The sequence below is a fragment of the Enhydra lutris genome, unplaced genomic scaffold (assembly GCF_002288905.1).
Source record: "Enhydra lutris kenyoni isolate GAN:26980312 unplaced genomic scaffold, ASM228890v2 scaffoldscaffold10, whole genome shotgun sequence".
NCBI lineage: Eukaryota > Metazoa > Chordata > Mammalia > Carnivora > Mustelidae > Enhydra > Enhydra lutris.
The window spans coordinates 15,879,689-15,891,409 of NW_019154094.1; positions in this window are offsets into that span (position 1 = coordinate 15,879,689).

An 11,721-nucleotide genomic window follows, 5' to 3' on the forward strand; every position below is an offset into this window, starting at 1 on the left:
TTGTTCATAGAAAAATGAGAGTTGGGACCTTTTTCGTTCATCCTTTAAATATTGGTGTGGCTGTTGATTGATGCTCAGCTGTGTTTTTTGAATGAGGAGATGAAAGAATGAATGAGTGCTGAGGGGCCCCTCTGCCGGAGGAAAGGAGCCTGCGATGCTGGCCATCGATCCCTGGCCTGCCCGCCCTGCTCCTTCCTCTTCCGCCCACCCCACTTTTCTTTTCCTTTCTTTCAGTCACGTGGACCCAGAAGTTTGGCTCTTTTCGTGCTGTTGGAAATGTACCTGAGGGCTCAAGGCTTCCGCTTCCCCGCTTCGGTGGAGAAGGCCAGATGCTCCCGCTGGTGCTTTGGATCCCTGACCCAGCCCGTCAGTCCCCTGGACCCGCTGCTGAGCGAGGCCAGCCTGCTGGTTCTCGGAGGGGCTGGGGCCTCCCAGCTGGGTTCTCGAACTGTGACAGGGACCCAGTGGCTCATGGGCACCATGTGTGGGCCAGCTCCTCCTGGTTCTGCCCTGGCTCTGCCCTCCTGCAGAAAAGCCTGCTATAAACTCTCCCTGCCCTGTTAAACAATCTTCCCAGGAAGGAGGAAATTCATCCGAAGGAGGAAATGAGTTCAAAGTCTTGTCTGGCTGAAGAGCCACGTGGAGGCCTCGTTTTGGCCTGGGCTGAGTGTCTCTTCCCCAAAGAGCTCTCCTGACCTTGGCAGAGGGAGTTCGGGCGGGGATGTGAACAATTTAACCAGGAATGAAATACCACAATCCCTGCCTGAGAAAGAGAAAGAAAACGCAAGATGACACCATCCCCCAAATTAAAACAACCCCCTGCTGGCACCCTTTCCCGGCCCTGGGACTGAAGAGGGGACCATGGAGTGAGTTAGTTAAGTGCCGGTCACCTGCTTGGAGGTTCTAGGCCGGTTGCTGCTGGAGGAGGTTCTAGGTGGTTGCTGCTGGAGGAAGCAGGCGGGAGGTGAGCCTGGGGAGGAGACTCATACTGTGGGTGGGGGAGGTCAAGGCAGCTAAAGACAGGGAGCCTGGATGGTGGACAAGGGGCCCCCTTGAGCCGGCGCAGGGAATGGTCTCGGTCAGAGAGTCTGGATTTGGTTTGGGGCATGAGTTAGAAGTTGAAGCTGAAGAAAGAAGGAGGGGAACAGAGAAGGGCCAGCAGGTGGGAGAATTTGAGCACAAAAGCAAAAGTAGTAGTGGTGACTGCCCCTCTCTCCTCTTAGGACTCCTTGTCCCCCACTCTCCACCCAGCACCCCCCAAGCTTTGCTACTACTCATGGTTCTCATTCCCGAGAAGTTTCCCGCTTAGGGTGAGTTTTTTCCCAGCAGGCACTGTGTTCCGCGTAGGCTCCCTCCCAACAAAGAGGGGGGGGTCTCCCTCTTTGTTGGCAGAGGGTAGTCTGGAGTTGGCAATTTCCACCCTGACTGCTTCCGGAAAGGATGCGATGCCCCAATGCAGTGGACGTCCAAGCACATGAGGTCAGACCACTGTTCAGCAGATCAAGGCGAGTGCCCAGGAGCCGGCTTGAGGGGAGAACAGGGGCTTCTTCCGGGTGAGGTGGCCCCCGAGGCCTGCTGCTCTGGTACCCGGGGTGGGTTCCCAGGAAGCAAATTGGGGGTGCACTTGCCTGCATCCTGACTGGGTTCAGGCCTGGCCTCCCGTCTGCTCCTGCCTTCTTCCTACCCCCTCCCCAGCACGGACAGCTCTGCCTGTGGCTGGTGTGTTTTCATCCTTCAGGCTTGACCTTCATGTGAAGGTTCTCTCTCAGCCCTGCCTCCCAAAGTAAACAAGTGAGTCACTGATTACAACTGTGGTAAGTTCTGTGAAGGAAACTGCAACCCGGCAAGGCGGAGAGCAGGAGGCCTTCCTTCAGCACGTGACCGGCGAGGCCCGTCTGATGAGGGAACCATGAGGCGCCGTCCTACTTCCCAGGGCTGCGGTAATGAACAACCAGAAACTGAGGGGCTTTATACAACACACGTTTACCATCTCACACTTCTGTAGGTCACATTGGGGTATCACTGGGTTAAGATCCAGGTTTAGGTAGGACTGTGTTCCTTTTTGGAGGCTCAAGGGAGAATTCATTTTCTTGGTCTTTTCCAGGTTCTGGAGGCTGTCTGCTTCCCTCGCTCATGACCCCTTCCTCCATCTTGGCTCCCCGCTAGGGAGAGGCTCAATGTGGGGCTCCATGCCAGGGCCCTGAGACCATGACCTGAGCCCAAGGCAGACATATCACCGACTGAGACACCCAGGTGCCCCCCACCCCTGCCTTCCATCTTCAAAGCCAACAGTGTCCCATCAATGGTCCTTCTCAGGTCCCATCTCCTTCTTTCCCTCTGCTTCCCTCTTCTACTCTAGGATCCATGAACACGTGGGGCCCACCCGGATCCTCCAGGATACTCTCCCTGTCTCAAGGTCTCCTGGTTAGCAATCCTGATTCCATCTGAAGCTTTAATTCCCTTCACTGTGTAACTAATGGCACGTGTTGGTAAGGCTCTGGGTTTGAGGACGCAGGCATCTTCGAAGGCTGTTATTCTGCTAACCTCAGGGGCAATCCTCTTTTAGTTTCTTTGTAGCACTTATGACAGCCTGAAAGAATATTTCTTGGATATTTGTTCACTTGTCTTGCTTTACTGGAAAGTGAATTCCATGAGGGCAGAGGCCTTGTTGGTTCCGCTCACTAGAACAATGCCTGGTGCACAGCGCATGCTCAGTAAAGGTTTGTTGAATGAATGAATGTGTGCCGGCTCATTTCTGCCTTGGTTTCAATAGGGACAGTCCTGGTCCAGGGCCCAGAAGCTGTGACCCCTGCTCTACTCAGAGTAGTTATATGACCCTGGGTCTTCCTTCCCCCAGTCTGGGTCTCAGGCATCCTTGCAATAGCCTTGGGAGGGAGAGAAGCCCTGGGACTCTCTCCCTAAGGGCTTCAAGTCTTGCAGAAGTTAATAACTATCAGGAAATCATTGCTTCATTTGCCTTCCAATGGCAAAGCGCTCACTGAAGCCTCAGCCTGAGCAGGCCTCCCCGGAGACACTCTCTCCAGTGTTCACTCAGAGAGGAACAAGCTGGGTCTCAGCACTGGAGTTGACTCCCATGTGCACTAGGGGCTCCCCCACTGCTCAGTCCCCAGGTGCAGAGCCCGGGCCCTGGTGCATATAGGCCTGACTCTGCCAGTGACCTGCTGGCTGCCCTTGGCAAGGGCCCTCCCATTTTCAAGCCCTGGTTTCCTCTTCTGTGAAGTGGGATAATCCCTGTGTCATGGGGTAGTTAGGAGAATTTGTTTGAAGGGCCTGGCCCATAGTAGATGCTCAGTAAACTCTGCGATTATGACTACTTGTTATTAGCGTAATATCATCTGTGAGTTTGACTTTTCCTGGTGAAGGGGCCAGGGAGGTCTCCCCTCTCTCTCAGACGACAACACTGCAGGTGTGGAGGTTGGTGTCAAGTCTGGATTCAGAGTTTGGCAACAGGTCTTAAAAATGCCATTTTTGGTGTGTGACAGTGGTTCATTTCCTTGGGGAGGGTTGGTGCCAAAGGCTGACCCAGTGACCAGGAGGGAAGGGTCACCATCCCTCCCGTCGCTGACAGGTTCAGGGAGCTGGCCCAGCTGCCAGCCAGCGGCACGTCCTCAGGGGAGCAACTGGAACTCCATAGCTTATTTTTAAAATTTAATTATAAAAATAATATAGTCCTGTCTTGGAAATTTTGGAAAACACCTAACAGTATAAAGGAAAAAAATATCAGGCAAGTACAACCTCTTGTGGGAGCGATGTTAATGTCTTGGCCCATTTCCTCCTCCTGATTGTTGAATGGAACTCTTCCTCGGCATCCGGGTCTGGACGCTTCTCTTTCACTCCGCATTAGAGCCGAGACATTTCCCACGTCGTTGGAAACTCGGAGGTTGATTTCGTAATGATTGCACACTATTGCACGTTACAAAGCAGCGCCTTCATTTACCCTCTTCAGCTGCTGGGTGTTTGATGATTTCTGTGTGTGTGTGTGTGTGTGTGTGTGTGTGTGTGTGTGCGCGCGCGCGCGCGTATGGGTGTGTGCATGTGGTTACAAATACACTGCAATGAATTTTTACAGGTGTATCTTGTGACCTTTGTACACCTTTGTTTCCTCTAATTTTTAAAAAAGATTTTATTTATTTATTTGACACACACACACACACACACACACACAGATCACAAATAGGCAGAGAGGCAGGCAGAGAGAGGAGGAAGCAGGCTGCCTGCTGAACAGAGAGCCCAATGCAGGGCTTGATCCCAGGACCCTGAGATCATGATCTGAGTGGAAGGCAGAGACTAAACCCGCTGAGCCACCCAGGCGCCCCTGTTTTCTCTATTTTTAAATAAAAGAGCCGGTAATTCCAGTCTTCCTATCCCACAAGGTTTTATGAAGCAAAAAGGAAAACACAAATATCAAGGGGCTTTCAAACCCATGAGGCAAGGGGCTTTCAAACCCATGAGGCAAAGGGCTGTTCAAATAGAAGACAAGGATCTGAGCATTGCCTCTTCAAGCACTCTTTCTTTAAGGTGTGTGTGTGTGTGTGTGTGTGTGTGTGTGTGTGTGTGTGTGTATGTGTGTTCCTAAAAAGTAGGGGGATAAGGGGAGCCTGGGTGACTCAGTTGGTCAAGCGTCTGCCTTTGGCTCAGGTCATGGTCTCAGGGTTCTGGGATCAAGCCCCACATCAGACTCCATGCTCTGTGGGGAGTCTGGTTCTCTCTCTCCCTCTGCTCCTCCCCATGCTCAAGCTCTCTCTCTCTCTCAAATAAATAAATAAAATCTTAAAAAAAAGAAGGGGAGCCCCTGTTTCTGCCAATGCTACGACAAGATAGCCGGGGGACTCACCACCTTCCTCAAGGATGTCTGGGCCGAGGAGCCGATGCTGGTCGCATCCTTTACCATTGGGATCCTCGCCCTAATTCTGTGCACCCTCAGCCCCTTCACCAAATATGCCACCTTGATCAACCAGACCAGGTCTTACAACTACCCCGTGCCCCTCCGAGGTGATGGAAACATGCCTGACGTGCCCAGCCACCCCCAGGACCCCTAGGGCCCAAGCTTGGAGTGAGCACCCCTGGTGACACAGAGGAGGCCCCTCCCCTGTAGCCAATAAAATGTGAAAAGCAGCCCCCCTCCCCAAAGTAGGGGGATTAGATGAGTGTGGCTGTAGGGATCATAGCCCCAGAATCAGCATTTACGGACCATTTACTATCTGCATGGCACTCCGTTAAACAAGGTACATTCATAATCAGAATTCATCCTAATCCAACCCTCCAAGGCAAGTACTATTTTCACCTACAACTTACAACTGAGGAAACTGAGGCATAGGGAGTTTAAGTAATTTGCCCCTGATGACACAGCTCACAAGTGGGCAATTGGGAAGGGACACACGCCACCCACCCACCTGCATCTCTGAGAGCTGCAGGGTCACCAGCTGGGGTACTCTTAGGGGTTCCAGCCCAACCAGGGCCCCCCAGCACTTCCTAAAATAAGCTACTCTTTAAAAATGGAGCACGGTCCTCTGTTCCTGGCAGGCAGAGAAACTAATCTGAAGATTATTTACCCAGAGTTGGGGTAGTTTCTGAATTAGAATGCTCAGCTCAGAGAGAGAAGCCCCGGGGAACGGAACCCACTGCTCCCCTGCCTGAGCTGGATCACGTGCGTCTCCAAGTGTGGGTGCCCGAAAGTGTGTGTGTCTGTGTCTGGGGTACCCATCAGCATGTGTTCGTGTGTGCCCAGGGGCACACAGGTGTGAGTGTTGGCGTAGGCTATATGTAACCTGCTGGGTCCCCAAAGACAAAAGAGGTGCTTTACGAATGAAATCGATGTCCAGCCCTCGGATCTTTCTAGTCCCAATCTTTGAAGAAGAAACCAGACCAGGACCTAGGCAGGGATTTCTGTGCACTCGCTTCAGCATCAGATCTCGCCAGCCTTTGTTCACAGCAACTGTGGGCCTTGATAACAAAAGGAAGCCAGGTGTGTGTCGAAGCCAAGGGGGAAAGGCACGAACACTACTGTGCCAAATGGTGCCACTGAAAACGACGAATAATTTACAGTTCTCCTCGCCCTTGTTAATTAATTGGCCAAATCCAATGTGGCCACGTGTGCCGTGTGCCTTGTGCCTTGATCTGCTATGTAATAAAATCAGTGCCTTGGCATGAGAGGCACAGCTAGGACAGAATACTAATAGCGTTAGAGGTTCTGTTTGCAAGCATTAATAATTCATTCCTCCATTCGTTTCTTTTCGTGCGGCCGCTGTTCCTTTGAACAACAACCACGGACCGTAGGAATGGAAGTCTTTCTGTCCGTGCCAGGACCCGTGCCAGTGGTTGGCTCAGAAGCTCCTGGGCTCAGGGGCCTGGTCCACAGGGAGCCCGGCCATACTGTGCCCCACATGGTCACTCTGCGGGGTCAGGGGAAGCGGGGGAGGCCAGCGGGATCAGGTTAGAAGTCTGACATGGCTCTCGTGGAGCTAAAATCAGGGTGTTACAGAGCTGCGTCCTTTTCTGGCGGCTCCTGGGGGAAATTTGCTTTGTTCCCTTCTCCAGTTTCTAGAGGCTACTTCCTCGTGTTTTGGCTCCTTCCTCCATCTTCACATATCTTTCTCTGACTCTCCTCTGCCCTTCCCACCTCCACTTTTAAGGACCCTGGTGGTTACACTGGTCCCCTCTGGCTAATCCAGAATAATTTCCCTAGTTTAAGGTCAGTTGATGAGCAACCTTAATACCATCTGCGGCCTCAATCCCTCTTTGCCATGTAACCTAATGTATTCATAATATCTGAGGTGGGAAAATCACTTCAAATGTTTTAGGAATTAGAAAAGTAATGCTTACTCATGGTTAAATATTCAAAGCAGTGCAGAGGTAATAAAACAACCATTTAGGGCGCCTGGGTGGCTCAGTGGGTTAAAGCCTCTGCCTTCAGCTCAGGTCATGATCCCAGGGTCCTGGGATTGAGCCCCGCATCGGGCTCTCTGCTCAGCAGGGAGCCTGCTTCCCTTCCTCTCTCTGCCTGTCTCTCTGCCTACTGGTGATCTCTGTCTGTCAAATAAATAAATAAAATCTTAAAAAAAATAGCCCTTGAACTTAAAAACAAAACAAAACAAAACAACCATTTAAAGACTCACTTTTACCTACTCTCCAAGATGGATCTACTGTTCACAATTCCTAAGTATCCTTCTAGAATATTCTATGCACATACAAGCATCTATATGTGTGTCTCCCTTGTTCTCTCTTTTTCTTTCCATTTCTCTATTACTCCTTTTTCTTTTTGCCTGCTATCCAGGCAGTCATCCATCAACCCACTCATCCATTCAGCTGGTGTGAATTTTACCCCGCACCACCGTTCTAAGAAATGTCATATTTCTTTATTTTTCTAAATCAAGTTAAATCTCACTCTAAACCATTTGTCAGAGTGGTGAGAACTTCAGTATTAACCATAATTCACCTTCAGTAGTACCAGCCATAATTCTGGAGTTCCCTCCATCTTTCCTGGTTGCCAAAAAATGGAGGTGGGGAGGGGCTTAGTGAGGTTGTGGAAAGAGGATCTGGCATCTCCTTTTCTTTCCACCTGGTCACAGATTTCTAACAGTATTCTGCGAAGGATTTCAATTAAACACTGTGAAGACAAGGACAAATACAGATGAAAGGCTACAAGAAATGCAGCAAAGGACCAACCATGTTGTCTCTCACAAGTGGGATGATGGCAATTTTAATTTTCTTTTTGACACGACTCTTCCCCTCTACGTTTTCTACACCTATATCTATCTATAAAGTAGATATCACTTTATAATCATCACAATAAAGTTCATTATCAATACTCTGTGTCCCTCTCTGCTGGCCTTTCCTTTCAGCTGAGTGCCCCATTTCCCAAGATGGTGGAATCCTCTTTGGGTGGAGTTCTTCTTGGGTGGTGTCTTCCTTGGGTGGAAGCCTCCTTGGGTGGGGGCACAGGTTGAAATAGCAGATAAATCCTTGCAATGCAAATTGGAGGCTGCCCTGCTTTTTCACGCTGTGGGGAGGGCTCCAGTGGAGCAAGGAGCCTGATGGTGTGGAGAGGAAGCAGCTGGCCTTCATGGCCACCTCATCACTCTTTCATGGGGCCTCACAGCTATCACCCTTTCATTCCAGAGGGGAGGACTCACCCTTTGCAGTTTCCAGGCAGCCATGCAGGCTCAAACTTGCCCCCCTGCTATGGGGGTCTGTCTTCTCCAGTGACTGTGGGGGAAGTGGAGGTAGCAGATGTCCAGGGTGCCACAGTGTGGGGAGGGTGACCTGGAGTTTCCCTTCCAGGGGCTGAGCTCTGAGAGGGTGGGCCAGTCAGGATGTGAGCTGGTGGGGCTTCTCTCAGGGCCAGCCTGGGGGAAAGCAGACACTGAGCACATTTTGGGAGTTTCTTCATTCTGATTGTCTTCAGGCACCTTTGGGATGGGGAAGGGAAGGTGGTATGATTACCCCTTGTGGCATTCATCCATTCAGCTGTTCACCCACAAATACTCAATGAGTACCTTCTCTGGGCTAGACACCAGGCTGGGAGCCCTAAGTACTATAAAAAGCAAAACTAGATCTGCTTCTTGACACAGTGTGGGGTGGATGGCAAAAGAGGGGCTCTGCCATTTGTTTCTTACTGTCTTTCTTGTTCTTTGGTGTAATTCTCACCCCTAGAATGTAGTAGGAAATCAATAAAAATTTGTGAAAACAATGAAAAATTTGTTTCTTGTTAGTTGGAGGAAACAATCGAACAGCAAAAAAAATCTGAAATCCAAATGAAATGGAAGAATTCCCCCTCCAAGTTCTTACAGATGCTTCATCAATATTGTCATCATGGATATGCATGAGGCCTTATGTTCTTCATGCTTTCCCTCCCTCCTCACATATTGTCTTCGCTAAGATGGCTGGGAAAGATCCAGCCTCCCCCGTCACAGTAAGGTGCATGTGGTCCATTACCTGGGTTCAATTCCTGGCTCCAGCACTGACTGGCAGTGTGAGCATGCTTGGACAAGTCACTTCTTCTCTCTGAGCCCCAGTCTCCTCTGTAAAATGAAGTGGGTAAGATAGATGTCCTCACTGGGTTGTCATGAGGATTAAATGAGTTGATGCAGGTAAAACTGTCATGGAGCCTGGCTCAAAGCAGGATGCTTCCTCCCTGTCAACATAGCACCAGCTCACATCTTTCTTTTAACCCTTGACTCCATTGTCCTTCTTCTTTTCAGGAGGTCCTGATGGATGCTGAGCACTTGGTCATGACTCCATCTCCCAAGCTACGAAGAGGTCTGGAATCGGGACTCAGACAGGGAGCAGTAAAGGGAATTCCCTGGTTGACAGCTTTCTAAATGCCCCTTTCCTTATTGAGCTAGGAGACACAATGTTGGGTCAGTCTGTGCCCAGGCTGGGGAGAGGGTGTTGTGGGCAGTTGGTGTCTTGTCTTAGTCTTTGAACCATACCCTCCCCAACGTAGTTGAGAGTAGTGACCCGGGTCAAAAAAATCACCCCTCCTACCCTTTCAGTTAGAGAGAGAAACCACTTTCTGCTACTGCCTCACACCTTCATTCATACTTTGACGATTGCTTTCAACTCACTAATAGTCATCTCTGTCTGCCTCTACCAGCCAATGTGCTGAATGAAAGTTCACAACCAGCTCTTCAGAAAAAATGTAAGCACACTTACACATAACTAGGTTTATTATATTGCACTGGTATAAAGATGTGTATCAAACACACACATATTATCACATAAAAATAACACACAGTACTCTTTCTTATGCATTTCATATGGTCATTGACTCTCACAGATTGCTTTCATTCACTTTTGCCGATTCTTGTTTTAGCCAAGTTTTGGTTGCAATTCAACCATGATTTGACACCATTGGACGATGAATATGTATACTTAATCACTTTCTGATTCAGCAAAGAGGTCTTTCATGTCCTTGGATGAGCAAGTGTAGTCCTGTCATGAACTTTGGTTGATACTTTCACTTACATTAATAAGTAAGATGAAAGTGATTTTGAAGATGTATGTCAAAACTTCACTCGGTTGTATATGATACAAGTGACTCCTTTGCTGAATTACATAACAGATTTTGAATATTGGATGAATGTATCCTTGATTTTTTTGGTTCAACTTACATGCAATGGCAACAGCACATGGCACACTTAAGATTTGCTGCATTGTGAACCTTTATCACTCCCTTGAGATCTGGGGTCTAGACTATCAACAGAGCAGTTAATCAAGCTCAAATTTGTGATGTGTGACAGTTTCTGTGGGATAAGTACACACACTATGGCCAATTTGAAGTTGCCATTGCAAAGTCACTAAGTGTGGAGTTGGGAGGACATGCATGGTAGCACACGACTATAGAGCATTTCCACCTACACAAACAATATTGGCTTACAACTTCAAGATCACAGGAAGAAGCAAAATGTAGAAAAATAATCAGGAACTGATGAGTTTTGAGTATTCATTACCTTTTAAAATAAAATTTATTTAATTTGTAAGTTTAAAGAATTTAACTTCTCATAATGGTTGCGTTTAACAACTGGGTCACAAGATTAGTGAAAATTTAAAAATTGACTCCTGGGGAGCTAACATAAGCTGCCTCCAGCTCTCCATAACCTGACTGACACCTCGGGCTGAGCAGATTCTTATCCTTCTCTGGCCATAGTACTTAGCACCATGCCTGCCACATACCAGCCCTCTGTAGGTGATGGCTGATGGAGGACGGACTGATGGAGGATGGACTTGCATTATCTGTCCACCCAGTCTATGAGCTCCTTGAAAGAAAGACAATTTTATAGTCACTTTGAATCTTCAGTCCCCAACCCAGGGTCTGGTACACAGTGGGTGCCCAGATGAATGTCCCAGTTTACCTCCTAGGGAGCACCTGAAATGCTTTGTCTGGAAGCAGAAATGACCCACAGCAGGGCTAACAAGCAAGGCATTACAGAGAGTGGGTATCAATGAATCTCTGGTTGCTATTTCCTGGGTTTAGCTCATGTCACTGCCTGTATTAGTTGTCTATTGCTGCATAACAAATTGCCACCTACCAAGTTGCTTAAAACAACAAATAGTTACTATATCTCAAAGTTTCTGTGTGTTAGGAGGGTGGCACATTTTAACTGTGTCTTCTGCTCAGTGTCTTAAAAGACTGTAATCAAGATGTTATTTGGGTCACATTCTCATCTGGAGGCTGAGTTGGGGAAGAATTCACTTCCAAGCTCATTCGTGTTGTGATGTGACTGAAGTTGTCACATATTTCCTTGAGGTTGTGTGACAAAAGTCCCCAGAGGTTTGCTGGCTGTGTACTGGAGGCTGTCCTTGGGTCCTAGGGAATGCCCACAGTTTCTTGCTATGTGGGCTTCCTCACCATAGTACTTCACCGAGCCAGCAAGGAGACTCTCTTGCCTCAAGGAGGGTGAAGTCTCTGTTTTAAGGCCATTTGCCCAGGTAAATTAGATTCACTGAGGATAATCTATCTTTTGATGAACTCAAACTGACTTAGGACCTGCAGTCAGCAAAATTCCTTCATATCTGCCATATTCTTTTGACTAGAAACATGTCACAGTTTCCATCCACACTCAAGGAGGGGATTACACAAGACATGAATACCAGGAGGTGGAGGTCATTGGAGGTCACCATAGGCTCTGCCTGCCACACTGCTTCATATCCCTGTTCCCAACCCCACCGTGAAGTATGACTTTAGAGTTAGCTGTGAGG